This window comes from Tursiops truncatus, chromosome 17 (genome assembly GCF_011762595.2).
Source record: "Tursiops truncatus isolate mTurTru1 chromosome 17, mTurTru1.mat.Y, whole genome shotgun sequence".
NCBI lineage: Eukaryota > Metazoa > Chordata > Mammalia > Artiodactyla > Delphinidae > Tursiops > Tursiops truncatus.
In genome coordinates, this window is record NC_047050.1 from 30,665,035 (window position 1) to 30,678,746 (window position 13,712).

Sequence of the window (13,712 nt, forward strand, 5' to 3'; positions counted from 1 at the left end):
TTTTTTGATTAGGTCGTTTATGTGAGACTTTTCTTGTTTCCTGAGATGGGCTTTTATCACTATAAAGTTTCCTCTTAGAAATGATTTTGCTGAATCCCATAGATTTTGGATAGTTGTGTTACCATTTTCTTTTATCTCCAGATAATATTTGATATCCATCTTGGTTTTTTCAGTGACCCCTTGTTTGTTTAGTGCCATATTGTTTAGCCTTCATGTGTTTGTGTTTTCTGCATTTTTTCCTCTATAGTTGATTTCTAGTCTCATAGCATTGTGGTCAGAAAAGATGCTTGATATCATTTCAATCTTCTTGAATTTATTAAGATATATTTTGTGGCCTAGCATGTGATCTATCCTGGAGAATATTCCTGGTGCACTTGATAAGAATGTATTCTGCTGCTTTGGAATGGAATGTTCTCCATATATCTATTAAGTACATGTATTAAGTACATCTAGTCTAATATGTCACTTAAGGCCCTTGTTTCCTTACTGATTTTCTGTCTACATGACCTATCCATTGATATAAGTGGGGTAGTAAAGTCCTCTACTATTATTCTGTTACTGTAAATTTCTCCATTTATGCTTACTAGTATCTTGTGCATGTATTTATGTGCTCCTATATTGGGTACCTTTATATTTATAATTCTTATATCTTCTGCTTCATCTGTTCATCATTATATAATGTTCTTCTTTGTCTCTTGTTACAGTCTTTGTTGTAAAGTCTATTTTATCTGATATAAATATTGCTACCCTAGCTTTCTTTTCATTTCCATTTGTATGGTACACTTTTTTTCCATTCCTTCACTTATGGTCTGTGTTAGAATTGAAGTGAGTCCCTTATGGCAATATATATATGTGGGTCTTGCTTTTTTTTTAATCCATTCAGCCACTCTTTTGATTGGAACATTCACTTCATTTATATTTACAGTAATTATTTATTGGAATGTTAATCTCTTTCTTGTCGTTTAGCTCTTTTCCCTTTGATTTGATGACTCTCTTTAGTGTTATGTGTGGGTTCCTTTCTCTTTTTTTTGTGTTTGCATATATTATATAGTTGTGGTTTGTGCTTACTATGAGGTGTGTATAAAACAATATGTACATTACATGATTAAGTTAATGATCTTTTTACATTTGAATTCAATGTAACAACCATTCATTTTCACTCCCTGCAGCCAGTTTAGTGTTTTTGACCTTATATTTTACAACTTTTTGTTTTGTGTATTCCTTAACTACTTATTGTGAATATAGATTATTTTACTAACTTTTTCTTTTAAACTTCCTACTAGCTTTGCAGGTGGGTTTGATCTACTACCTTTCCTGAATATTTGCCTTTAGTCATGGGATTTTTCTTTTCTAATTTTCATACTTTTAGTGGTCATCTTTTCTTTTCCACCTTGAGAAGTCCACTTAATATTTCTTGTAAAATCATTTTAGTGGTGCTAAACTCTTTCATTTTCTGTTTGTCTATAAAACTCTTAATTTCTTCTTCAAATCTGAGTGATAGCATTTCTGAGTAGATAATTCTTGTTTGTAGGCTTTTTCCTCTTATTACTTTAAATATTGTACCACTCTTTCTGGTTTGCAAAGTCTCTGCTGAAATGTCAGCTGATTGTCTTATGGGAGTTCTCTTGTATGTAACTAATTGCTTTTCCTTGTTGCTTTTAAGATTAGCTCTTTGTCTGCATTTTATGCCATTTTTATTATAATGTGTTTATTGTGGACCTCTTCTGAATTGATCTTGTTTGGGAATCTCTGTGCTTCCTGGACCTGGATGGCTCTGTCCTTTCCCAGGTTAGGGAAGTTTTCAGCTGTTATGTCTTCATATAAGTTTTCTGCTCCTTTTTGTCTCTCTTCTCCTTTTGGGAGCTCTATAATGTGAATATTAGTTACACTTGATATCGTACCCAAGGTCCCTTAAAAAATCTTAATTAAAATTTTAATTTATTATTTTTTTCTTTTTTCTGTTCAGCATGGGTGATTTCCACTACTCTGTTTTCCAGTTCACTGATCCATTCCTCTGTATATCATCGAATCTACTTGACTCCTTCAAGGGTATTTATTTCAGTTATTGTATTCTTCAGCTGTTTGGTTCTTGTATATATTTTCTAACTCTGTTAAGCTTCTGTATGTCTGTGTTCATCCAGTCTTCTCATTGAGCATCTTTATGATCATTATCTTAAACTCCTTATTGGGTAGAATCTTTATCTCCATTTTCCCTAGCTCTTCTTTGTTTTTATCTTGTTCTTTTGTTTGGAGCATATTCTTCTGTTGTCTCATTTTGCCTAATTTTCTGTTTTTATTTCTATGTACTAGGTAGTTTGTTAATATTTCCTGATCTTGGAAAAACGGCCATATGTTGGAGATGCTATGGGGCTCAACAGTACACTCCTCTCTGGTCACCAGAGCTATATACTCTAGGGGTGCCCCTGTGTGGGCTTCATGAGACCTTCTGTTGTAGTGGGGACAAGTACTGTGGCTCATTAGTAGGTGGAGCTGCCCTCTAACATATTTGGCTATCAGGCTCTGCTTCATACTGAAGCTGTCAGCAACTGGTACCCTGTGCAGCTGGCTGCCTGGCCTGAGGCATCTCAGGGCTGGTGCCTGTCCACTGGTGGGTGGTGCTGGGTCCTGGTAGTGGGGGCCCAGGTGGTAGGGCCCAGGACTGGAGGCAGCCTGCTAGTGGGTGGGGCTGAGTCCTTGGCCCACTATTAGTTGGGGCTTGGTCCTTACACTGTTGTTGCTCAGCTCAGGAGATCCTGGGACTTGTGCCAACTGGTGAGTGGGTAGGTGAGCCCCGAATGCTTATGAGCTACAGGGAGGATTCCAAAGTTGTGCTTGTCAGCACCAGTGTGCTCGTGGTAGAATGGGCTCCCCAAATGGTTGCAGCCTGCATCTGTATCTCCAGCGGGAATCCCAGTTGTCACCTGCCCCTAAAGGCGACTCTCTAAGATCAGCACTTGGGTCTGCCCTAGGCTCTTTTCAAATTACTGCCTCTACACTCATCGGCAGAGTGCGTGAGAATTTGTGGGCCTCCTTTAAGTGCATAGCCTCTGTTTCTTACAGCCATTTTCCTCTCTCATACACAAGCCACATTTACCTTTAAAGTCAGGTATTCTGGGGGCTCGTCTTTCCATTGAAGGACCCCCAGGCTGTGGAGACCAATGTGGGGATCAGACACTGCTCCTTGGTGGAGAACCCTTGAAATTGTGATTATTCTCCCATTTGGGGGTTGCCTACCTGGAGCTGTAGGTCTTGACTCTATTGCGTCTCCACGCATTATACCCATCTGGTTGTGGTTTCTTCCTTAAAGCTTTAGTTGCTGAAAATCTTTTCTTCAGGTTGTTCTCATTGATAGTTGCTCTGTAAATAGTTGTAATTTTGGTACGCTCATGGGGGAAGGTGAGCTCAGAGTTTTCATACTCTATCATCCTACCCACACCTCCCACTGTATACTTTAATAACTTTTTACTACCTATATTTTTGAAAATAATATGGCTTCCCCATTATTTGATGTACTACAGCCTTCACAGATATCTATCTTTTGTTGTGCAACTCTATTTTGAACTATTATATGTGTATGCAACATTATCACAATAGTATACATTTAAAAAACCACTCGCAATTCCATCATTTAAGATTTGTCTAACATCACTTTTCTATAATTTCTATGGCTTATCAACACACATATTTCAAATGCTGCAATTCATGATACATAAAATTTTATGTTTTACTATTTTATTTGTGTTTACATCATAATCATGTCTCATTGTTTCATATATTCTCTTTAATTCACCCTTCAAGTCATTGCATTACATTCCACTGAGTTGATGTACTATTATTTGCTACACCACTACCATATTACTGAATAATTTTGGTTGCTTCAAACATCTTTTCCTATTGGCAAGAAAGCTGTAATAAATACCATTGTTCATTTTAGACTTACTTCATTATTTCAGGATGAATTGCCATGCATGGGATTACTAATTTTAAATCTATGCACATTTCCTATTTATTGTAAGAGATATTAATGCTCTAGCTTAAACCTGAAATCTTTTTTTTCCAATCTTACTCATAATTATGTAAATAAACACAATATAATGCACTGTAACTTTAAAGTATCATAAGCACATAGAGAGGAATGAATAAAACAGTCAAGAACCTCCCTTATAAAAGTTAAATGTAGACAAGACAGGGTTAAAAGTAAAAAACACTAATCATTTAATAAATATGTATGGGCCAGATACTGCTAATTAATTTTAATCCTATGAGTTACTTTTTTATGTCAAGAAAATTATTTTTCAATTATATTCTAAGTGGTTAGTAGAAAGACTATATTTCAATTTTTTACTATGGTTCAGAATATCTTTCTTAACATTGTTAGTAGTGTAATTTTTTCCTGTTGATTTTCATGGAAGTTTTCAAGTAGATTGTTACATAATTTACAAATAATGAGAACTTTGCACTCCACTTTGTCTTAGATATTTATACATGTTAAGACTGTCTTGCAAAAGATAAAATAAACAGGTGTTTTAAGAAATTTTGAAGTGCTGACTCAATGTTTAAATTACTTCACATAACCCACAAAGCAAACTGATAATCACAATACTACTAACTGAAAGTTTAAAAAGGGAATGGAAAGAATAAAGTTTCATTTTTGCTTTACAGAAATATGAGGTCAAAAGTTGTATAGTCACAAATGCCAAATATGAAGGAAAAAATTGGGAGAAATGCTGTTTTCATAACTTCTAAAATTAAAAATAAACCCGACCTTCATGTGCAGTATAAATCTTGAACTAAACATACGTTAAGGTTAAAGTGATTTGAACCATATATGGTGAATATGAGAACTTTCTTTGTAAAACTCTCAATATAAAGATATAGATTATGACAAACATGGAACAAGAAAATATATATCTTTGACACTGAAAATATTTAGATCAATAATTGTAGAATAGGAAGAGTCATATTGCTATGGAGTGAAATGATTTTTCAATTAGTTCGCAATATACTTTCAAAAAACATTTTTTCATGACTATATAGGATCACCCTAATCATACTATAAATTAATAACAAAATAAAATGTACATGATAAAACATATTTTAGTCTCCAAAATATGCACTATATATATATTTTAAATGTTCTGTTTTATACCATTAATAAAAATGGTTTTATTGAATCTAAAACAAGTATCCAAATTTGTGCTTAAAATGTTTATCGTTACCCCAAAATAAAGTGCCTAGAGAAGAAATTGGAAACTCAGGTGACTATGAATCCATTCTACCGAATTCTTATATATGTGCTACAACAGCTTAAGCAGTCAGAAATATCAATAAAAAAATTTAAATGTTTCAAGGAGTAAATTTTAAATCATAATTAAATACAAGTATTTTGAAAAAATTAATATTGACATTAAAATGCAGTATTACACATAATTCCAGTTGCTGCCTAAAATGTTTACCTAAAATATTTGAAATACTATGATTTTGTGGTGCAAGGAAATTTTATTTAATTCTCTGCCTAAACTGTGTTGGCAATTTCTCACTTTGTCCTAATGTGAGTCTAGCCCCAGTTATAAAGTACTATTAATATTATCAGGTAATACTTCCTGGCAGTACAGAATTAAGCTCTGACACAGAGTAATTTTAGATTATTCTGTGCAATTTCTCTAAGTATTTTTGTTTCTTTGTTTGTAAAATACTTTTTGAATACTCTGCTAACAAAATATTTTTAATCATTTTATGGAGTCATATGATATAAACAACAACAATAAAAAAGTCTTCCATTCCTTTCCCTTATATCTTAAGAATTAGAGCCATTTTTTGTGATCTTTATTCAGCTAAAAGTTACTTTTTAAGATAATTTCAAATAACATGGGAATTTGAGTTAATGAATATAACGAGTAATTCAAAATGCCAAGTCTGTCTTGTTATATAATAGCTACCATTTCCTGAACTTACTACATACCTATGGTGGAATTTATTAGCCATTGTGGAATGTAAGTTATTTAACAAATATTTATTGTCTACTATGTTCAGAGCACTGTGCAATTCAGCAGTAAATAGAGGAGTAGATACAGTCCTTGCTTGGAGCCTATGACAAGAAGGATCTGACTCCAAGTTTATCTCTAACGTCTAGAGATAGGATTTTAAGTATTATCCTATACTGATGTAAACAATGACATACCACTGTGCAATGGGAATGAGTGAATCATTAAGTTGAGAGCTGGGAGAGAATTCATCCAACTGTAAAAGACAAATCAATTCTTTGGGGTCACAAAAATGGCACAAAATTTATATAACTCACAATAAACGTTTCTGAATTTCTACAAATATTGTTCCCTTTCATATATCTAGCCCCATGTGGACCTATGTAACAACAGACAGTTTGGACAGTACTAGAGGTTGGAGAGAGTCTTCTGACTTTTACACATAGCAGCAAAAATCTAGAAGATAATGTGAATATTTGGTATTTGATAGGGAAAGACCTGCAAAGACAAGAAAGCCTGGCAAGTTCAAGGAACAGAGGGGAGACAGGTGTGCCTGGAATTGAGTGAGTAAAAGTGATTGGAGTAAGAAAATGGAGGTGATATCAGAGGGGAGAGTGAAAAGGGCTGATCATGGAGCCTTGTGGGCACCTGAAATAAATTTTTTTTCCCCCAACTTTATTGTGGTACTATTGACAAATAAAAATTGTATATATTTAAAGTGCACAACTTGATGATTTGATATAAGTATACATTGTGAAATGATTACCTACAATCAAACTAATAAGCATATCCATCACCTCACATAGTTATCAATCTGTGTATGTATGTATGTGTGTGTGTGTGTGTGTGTGTGTGTGTGTGTGTGTTTGTGGTGAGAACACTTGAGATTTACCCTCTTAGCTAATTTCAGGTAAATGATGCATTATTTGTTTATAGTCACCATGCTACTCCATCTTATAACTGAAATACATCTTATAAATGAAAGTTTTACCTTTTGACAAACATCCCCCATTTCTCCACCCCTCAGCCCCTGGTAACCACCATTCTACTCTCTGTTACTATGAGTCTAACTTTTTCACATTCTACATATAAGCGAGATAATGCAATATTTGTCTTTTTGTGTCTGGCTTATTTCCCTAAGCATAATGTTCTCTAAATTCATCCATAGCCTCACAAATGGCAGGATTTCCTTCTTCTTTTAAGGTGAATAATATACCATTGTATATATATGTATATGTATACATCACACTTTCTTTATCTACTCATCTTGTTGACCCTTAGCTTGTTTCCATACCTTGGTTACTGTGAATAATGCTGTAACGAACATGGGAGTGCAGATACCTCTTTGAGATAGTGTTCCCCACCCCGTTTGGATACATACCAAGAAGTGGGATTGTTTGATAGGAACCTTGGCAGACATTGAAGGGTTTTAGACAGTGCGGTTATATGATCTGATGCATGATTTTACAGGATCATTCTGCATGCAGAACTGACAATAGGCTGGAAGGATGGGGCAAGGGAGGAAACAAGGGAACGAATATGGAGGATATTCCAATATGAAGGTGAGATGTGATGGTACCTTTGGCTAGGACTGTGGCAGTGGAAGGGGAGAAAAGTGGGTGCCAACAGGATTTGGCTTTATCCTTAGGTTTTATTTACTAAATAAATGGGACGATGGAGTTGCCCTTATTTTGAATGGAAAAAGAGAAGCAGGGGAGTAGGTTCCTAAAGAAAGATCAGTAGCTCAAGTTTAAGTATGTTGAATTTGGCATCTGAGTGGAGAGGTCAAGTAGGAACCTTAGTATGCAACTCTCAAGTGCTTCCTCTCCTCACTTCTCTGAGCCTATAGGTCTGTATGTTGGATATTTCAAAGCTGACCAAAGATATTCAGTGATTTTGACATTTGGGTTTTCTTCTTACTCTGGATCACACTGCTTATTGGTAAGTTACCACCTGGACTCCACAGTTATTTCTATTATCTTATTATTCTCAGGCTTAAGCCAATATTCTCTTAAGTATAAAGGGCCATTATTGTTCTCTGTTTTGTGGGCTTCAATTTAAAGGAACAATTTCTGATTGATAATTACACGTTGTTCTTTCCCTGACAAAATTTAAGCATTTTAAAGGAAAAATCATATTTTCAACTTTTAATTCCAAAAGTTCAATGGCATACATACAGAAAAGGCAAAATATACACCTGAAAAATTGAAGAAATATTCTGTGTGAGTAATGTGATATAGTTATACAAGTGATGTGAGAAAGGCACAGTTCCAGATTTCAAGGACAATAAAGTTGAAACAGAGGAATATTCAACAAAGGAAGAAATATTTTAAAATAAAATAAAAATGAATGAAAGGAGCAAATATTGCTCCATGGGAGATGTGTAGCATAGAATAAGAAACAAATTGACATTAAATACCAAGAGATTATAAACTACTGAATAGAAGAGTCACAAAGTTCAATTCTGATCAATTGAAAGGAGTTTAGTCACAAATCAACATTATGGAAATATAATTTATCTCTTTGAACAAGTATCTTTCTTCTCACTCTCTCATATAACATCTTTTCTTTTATGAAACAAAACTATATTGCACATGAAATTGGATCATACTTTGTACTTACTAGACTTGGTTAAATGTACTTTCAGTTAACTAGTGTTAATAAATCTGTTTCTATGGAAATAATGATAACTATGATTCTTCAGTAGGTGGTTGTAAATGAAGCTGGTCATATTTAAGAACAAATCATTTTGTGACAAATGAACAGACAAACATTTGACAAAGTAAAAGGAACCAAATGATTTCTGTTTTTTTTTCCTTCCTTTTCTTTTCCTTTTTTTTGAATAAATGATGAAATGCTTTCTTTACTCAGGGCTGTGAGCTTGGTTTTCTATATTAATTGTGAAGACCCTTTACTGTATTTCCTTGAATGCTCTTCCATACAGCTTTCACCTTTGCCTCTTAACACTATCCTTTCTAGCTCCAGTTTAAAGCACTGACTTTTGCTTGTTCCCTTTGATGTAAAGAACTAGTCAGTAGTCCAATGGAATCATCCTTTTTCTTTTCTTTTGCCTTTTTTTTTTTCTGAGCTCTAAGAACTTTAGGTGCTGTTTATAGTTTTTCTTACTGTCCTCAGCTTTAAGAAGAATATATATATTTAACACTGCATTCTTCCATACGTAACAATATACAGTGTACTGAAACATATCCTCTACAAGGTTGACTAATTCTGCTTTCCATTCTCTTTCATACCACAATAACTAAATATTCAATGTTTTTATCTTGTCCAAAGGAACTTTGAGAGTATTCATTTGAACAATCAGATTTTGTTATTGTTGTGAACCCAGTCACAACAGCAGCTTACACTCTTCAGGGAACACTCTTAAAAATCACCTTCTATAAAGTAAGGGCAGAGCTTCTTCTGTTATTGCTATTTTGTTTCTCTGTTCCTTGGCACTTTTTTTTGATTTTCATTTTCTCTCTTTAGGTTTTTACTTTCCCCAAAGATTATGAAGCTGCATGGAAAGCTTAACTTTCCCATGCATAAATAAATAATATATGAAAATGGTATTTATAATAATATATTATATAAAAATATACATTTATATATAATATATAAAATATATTGTATATATATATAATTTATTTATATTCCCATATAGAAAGTATATCCAGGTGAAGTCACTATAAATAAATGAGTGCCTGGGAAGCTCAATGTATATCAAATCCCCTAAGAAGAAGATTGCTACCCAAAGATTTATGCTGAAACTCCTATTTAAAAAAAAGTCTCCTTCCAATTAGAAAACAAAATTACTTGATGATATTACCTTTTATTTATATCTATATTTTCTTATTTTTTACTTAAAAATCATACATATAGAATTGAAGTAAATAATACTCATGGAGATCTTGGGCAAGGAATAATGAACTACCAGAATGAAATACATTCAGTAATGTCCTATCTGTTGATTACTGTTGTATAAACATGATATAGCTATAGTTTCATTAAATGCATATTATACTGAGATCCCTATTCATTTGCTCGGGCACCACAAAGTCCATACGAACCAATCCCTACTCTGAAGTTTATAATCTAGTGAAGAAGCACATTAAAATGAGAAATAGAGAATATAGAAATAAAAAGCATGCTAATTGGATGTAGAGAATAAATATAAAAATCACTAGAAAGAGATTTGGGGTTGAAGAATAGTTAAAGAGGTTGGGACATGTGGAAGATGTTGAGAATGGAAGTTATGGATAAGCAGAGACTGGCAGAGAGGCCTGAGGTAGTAAAACTAATGTGAAATGAGTGTAGTGGTTAAGGGTTGAGGAGATAAAGAGGTTTCCAGTTTGCATAAAGAATTAGTAATGAAGAAAAGTAGAAAATTGTTACATTATTAAAAGTGTGATCAAAGAGTGGGTGATCTTAAAATGTACTTGAAGGGATAGCCATAAAGGAACAAACTATAAAAACTAATGGTGATCATATTGAAGGAACATTTAAAAAGTAGGTGTGCACAAGACAGACTGACAGAGAGTAACTTCAGGCGGGAAGATCAGGTATGGGGAAAACGACGTTAATTTAGAAGTGAAGGTAGTCTAGATCATGTAGGTATAGAGAGAGAAGTTAAAGGCCAGCAGTCATTAACAGAGAAAAGCAAGATTTGGGGGGCTCAATCAATGTGGATGCCCTCCCACAGCCTTCCATGGCAGGTGCAGAACCTCTGTGTGAAGCACTCTCAACCACATGTCCACTCTGAAAACTTAGAATGTAAGCACCAAGAAACTAAGATCTAGCCTGTAGTTTGTGTGTGTGTGTGTGTGTGTGTGTGTGTGTGTGTGTGTGTGTGTGTGTGTGTTTTAACTGCTACACTGCCAGTGCCTAAAACAGAGCCTCACAACATGAGTTTAATAAATATTTCTTGAATATTTACTATTTTAAAATATATCTTAAAGTCCACCTTTCTTTTGAAGCTTTCCCTACCTCTTTCAGTTAGTAAAACTTAAGGTGGAAGACATAGGTTTCTGGAATCAAGTAGACCTGTATTCAACTACTGACTACTTAACTTTTCTGATTTTCAGTTTTGTTTTTTTTTTTTTTTTTTTTTTTTTTTTTTCAGTACACAGGCCTCTCACTGTTGTGGCCTCTCCCGCTGCGAAGCACAGGCTCCGGACGCGCAGGCTCAGCGGCCATGGCCCACGGGCCCAGCCGCTCCGCAGCATGTGGGATCTTCCCAGACCGGGACACGAACCCGCGTCCCTTGTATCGGCAGGCGGACTCTCAACCACTGCGCCACCAGGGAAGCCCTGATTTTCAGTTTTCACATTTGTAAAACAGAGAATACTATTCATCTTGCAGTGTTATTATAAGGCTTAGAGATTATCAATGTAAAGTGCCTAGCTTACATTCAGGTACATATTAGTTACCCAATCCACGTAGCTATTAACCAGGAGCAGGTGTCACTCAATCATCCTCTTTTCCCTTTGATCAAATCTTGTATATTTCTGATTTATAACATTTATCACTTTGCACTAGAGTTAATATGTCTATCCTCTCTCCCGCAGTACATCAACATTTTAGTACGTCAAATACCAACCTTTTTAATGTGCCTAAGAAGTGTCTCTCAAAATTCAGCATAAGCCTTTTCTCAGTCAAGTTGTTTTGACCTACTCAACTGGACTTCAGTTCTTTCTCTTCATGTCGTTTCCTCCTGTATCTTAAAAGTACTTAGGTTTATGTTTGTCTTCACTCCTGGAGTATGAGCTCCATAAAGACTGGGGTGTTACTTTCTATTCATACATCCTGGGGACCTGGTAAACTACCCTGGGCATACATACTCATTATATGAAAGAGGAGATGAGTACAAAAATTATACAGAAGATATCTTCTACAGAACCTATTCTCAGAAAGAGAGGAGGGGCTAGTGAAACAAAGAAATTAAATGCAGACAGAGTTTAGGAACTCTGTCCTGCAGAGAGTTTTGATTAAGGAATCCAAGGTGCCATGAGAGTTTAGAGAAGCAGGCCTTACTCATGTTTCTTTATACATTTGCTTTGACATTGAAAATAGTGGCCACTGTATTTTATTTGAGAATTGGTCTGTGTGCTTGTTACTCATTCCTGATTCCAAGAACCAGCCATCACAGGATCTTTTTTTGTCAATCAGAGCACTCACTAATCTCCCACAATGTGCAGAGCAAAAAGTTGGTAAAAATGATCATTAGACATGAAGATACTGGTCTCTTCTGAGATTGGCAATCTAATTAGACAGACAAGAAGAATGAAATGAATGTACCCAGAGTCAATTTCATATCTTATTCTCAGATAAAGTTGACACCACTTTGGTGATATCAGCATATCAAGGTACAAAGCTTGGATGTGGAAATTCTGCCAAAACAGTGAAAAAAAATCTTTCAGTTGTCATTTGGTGTCTTGTAGAATAAACAAATTAAAGCATTTTGTGTTCATTTCAACTAGTTGCTGTGGGCTTAGCCACAATGAGTATGAGTATATGTGTATATCTATATATACGTATATATATAGATATACACATATATATATAGTAAGCCTTTTTTCTTTACTCCTTGAATTTAAACTTATTAATCTACTTAAATTAAAGGGGAGATATCTAACTAAGCACTGCAGGGCATTTATAAAATTCAAAAATCTATTCATGTGTTTGAAGAAAAGCATTGATTTTTTTCCAGGAAATTATGATGCTCTTGTGCATATTATATTAAATCCAAATCTTAATTTCCAATATAGGAAATAAAGTACTTTGCCTATTAAAAATTATGTAATATCTATATTTTCAAAGTATGGCCTCTGGTAAATAGGATAAGTAGGGCAATATTTCAATATTTATTGATACATGTCTAATGAAAAAGAGAGCACATTATTTTATTTTTAAATGGATGATATTGGTAAAATGTAGCTATTTTAGTGCCCTAATACCAACATAAATCTTACAGTTTTCATTAATCTTTAAGATTGGTTTATAAACATTGAGGGGAAAATATTTTTCAGTATTACATTACATTCACTTTTTAGTATATATAATTTATTTTGATACACTGTTTTTTAGTGTTATTGTTGGAGAATTCAACGTCACTGAAAAGCACATTTAGCAAAATGTAAAATTAGTTTTAGCTTGTAACCTTTTAAAAAACAATGTAAATTAGATAGCTATAAATGCGTGCCTAAAGAAAACAACAAAATGTATATGTAAAATCAAAGTGATGGTCTCATAGAGGAGATTTAACGCAAATGGCTACCAGTAGACCCTGAACAAAATGATCAATACTCCTCTTAAAAAAAAATGCTTTAACTGTCTAGTGAAATTATAAGGATCTCATAAAGATGTGCAAACCAAAGATAGAGTAGCTGCAGTACGCCTGGAAGTGGCTAAGCTCCCAAGCAAATCATCTCTATTAGTTCCTATTCATGATTTAAATTATGCTTTTTTATCTGTTCATAACATGCAGCACTTTTTAGCCTCACATTTCTAGGCATTTTAGCTTTTGCTGACATAAATGCATTCCCAAAATAGAATGTTACAACAATTTTCTGCTAGACATTTAAGCCCATTTGTGCATTTTATTTTAAGATACTTTTTTTGAAACTTCTAACTGTGAGAGGTCTGGGAAGGTGGTGTTAGAATGAATGAGAACTTGTTTTCTAAAGCGACACTGTAGACACTTGATCTACCGTTAAAAAAAAAAAAAATCAC

The 13,712-nt window shown here is 34.2% G+C and overlaps 1 protein-coding gene across 1 annotated transcript in view; it reads right to left on the minus strand.

Moving 5' to 3' along the window:
• MMP16 (matrix metallopeptidase 16) overlaps positions 1-13,712 on the minus strand; it is a 342,034-nt gene that overhangs the window by 94,689 nt on the left and 233,633 nt on the right. The window lies entirely within an intron of this gene.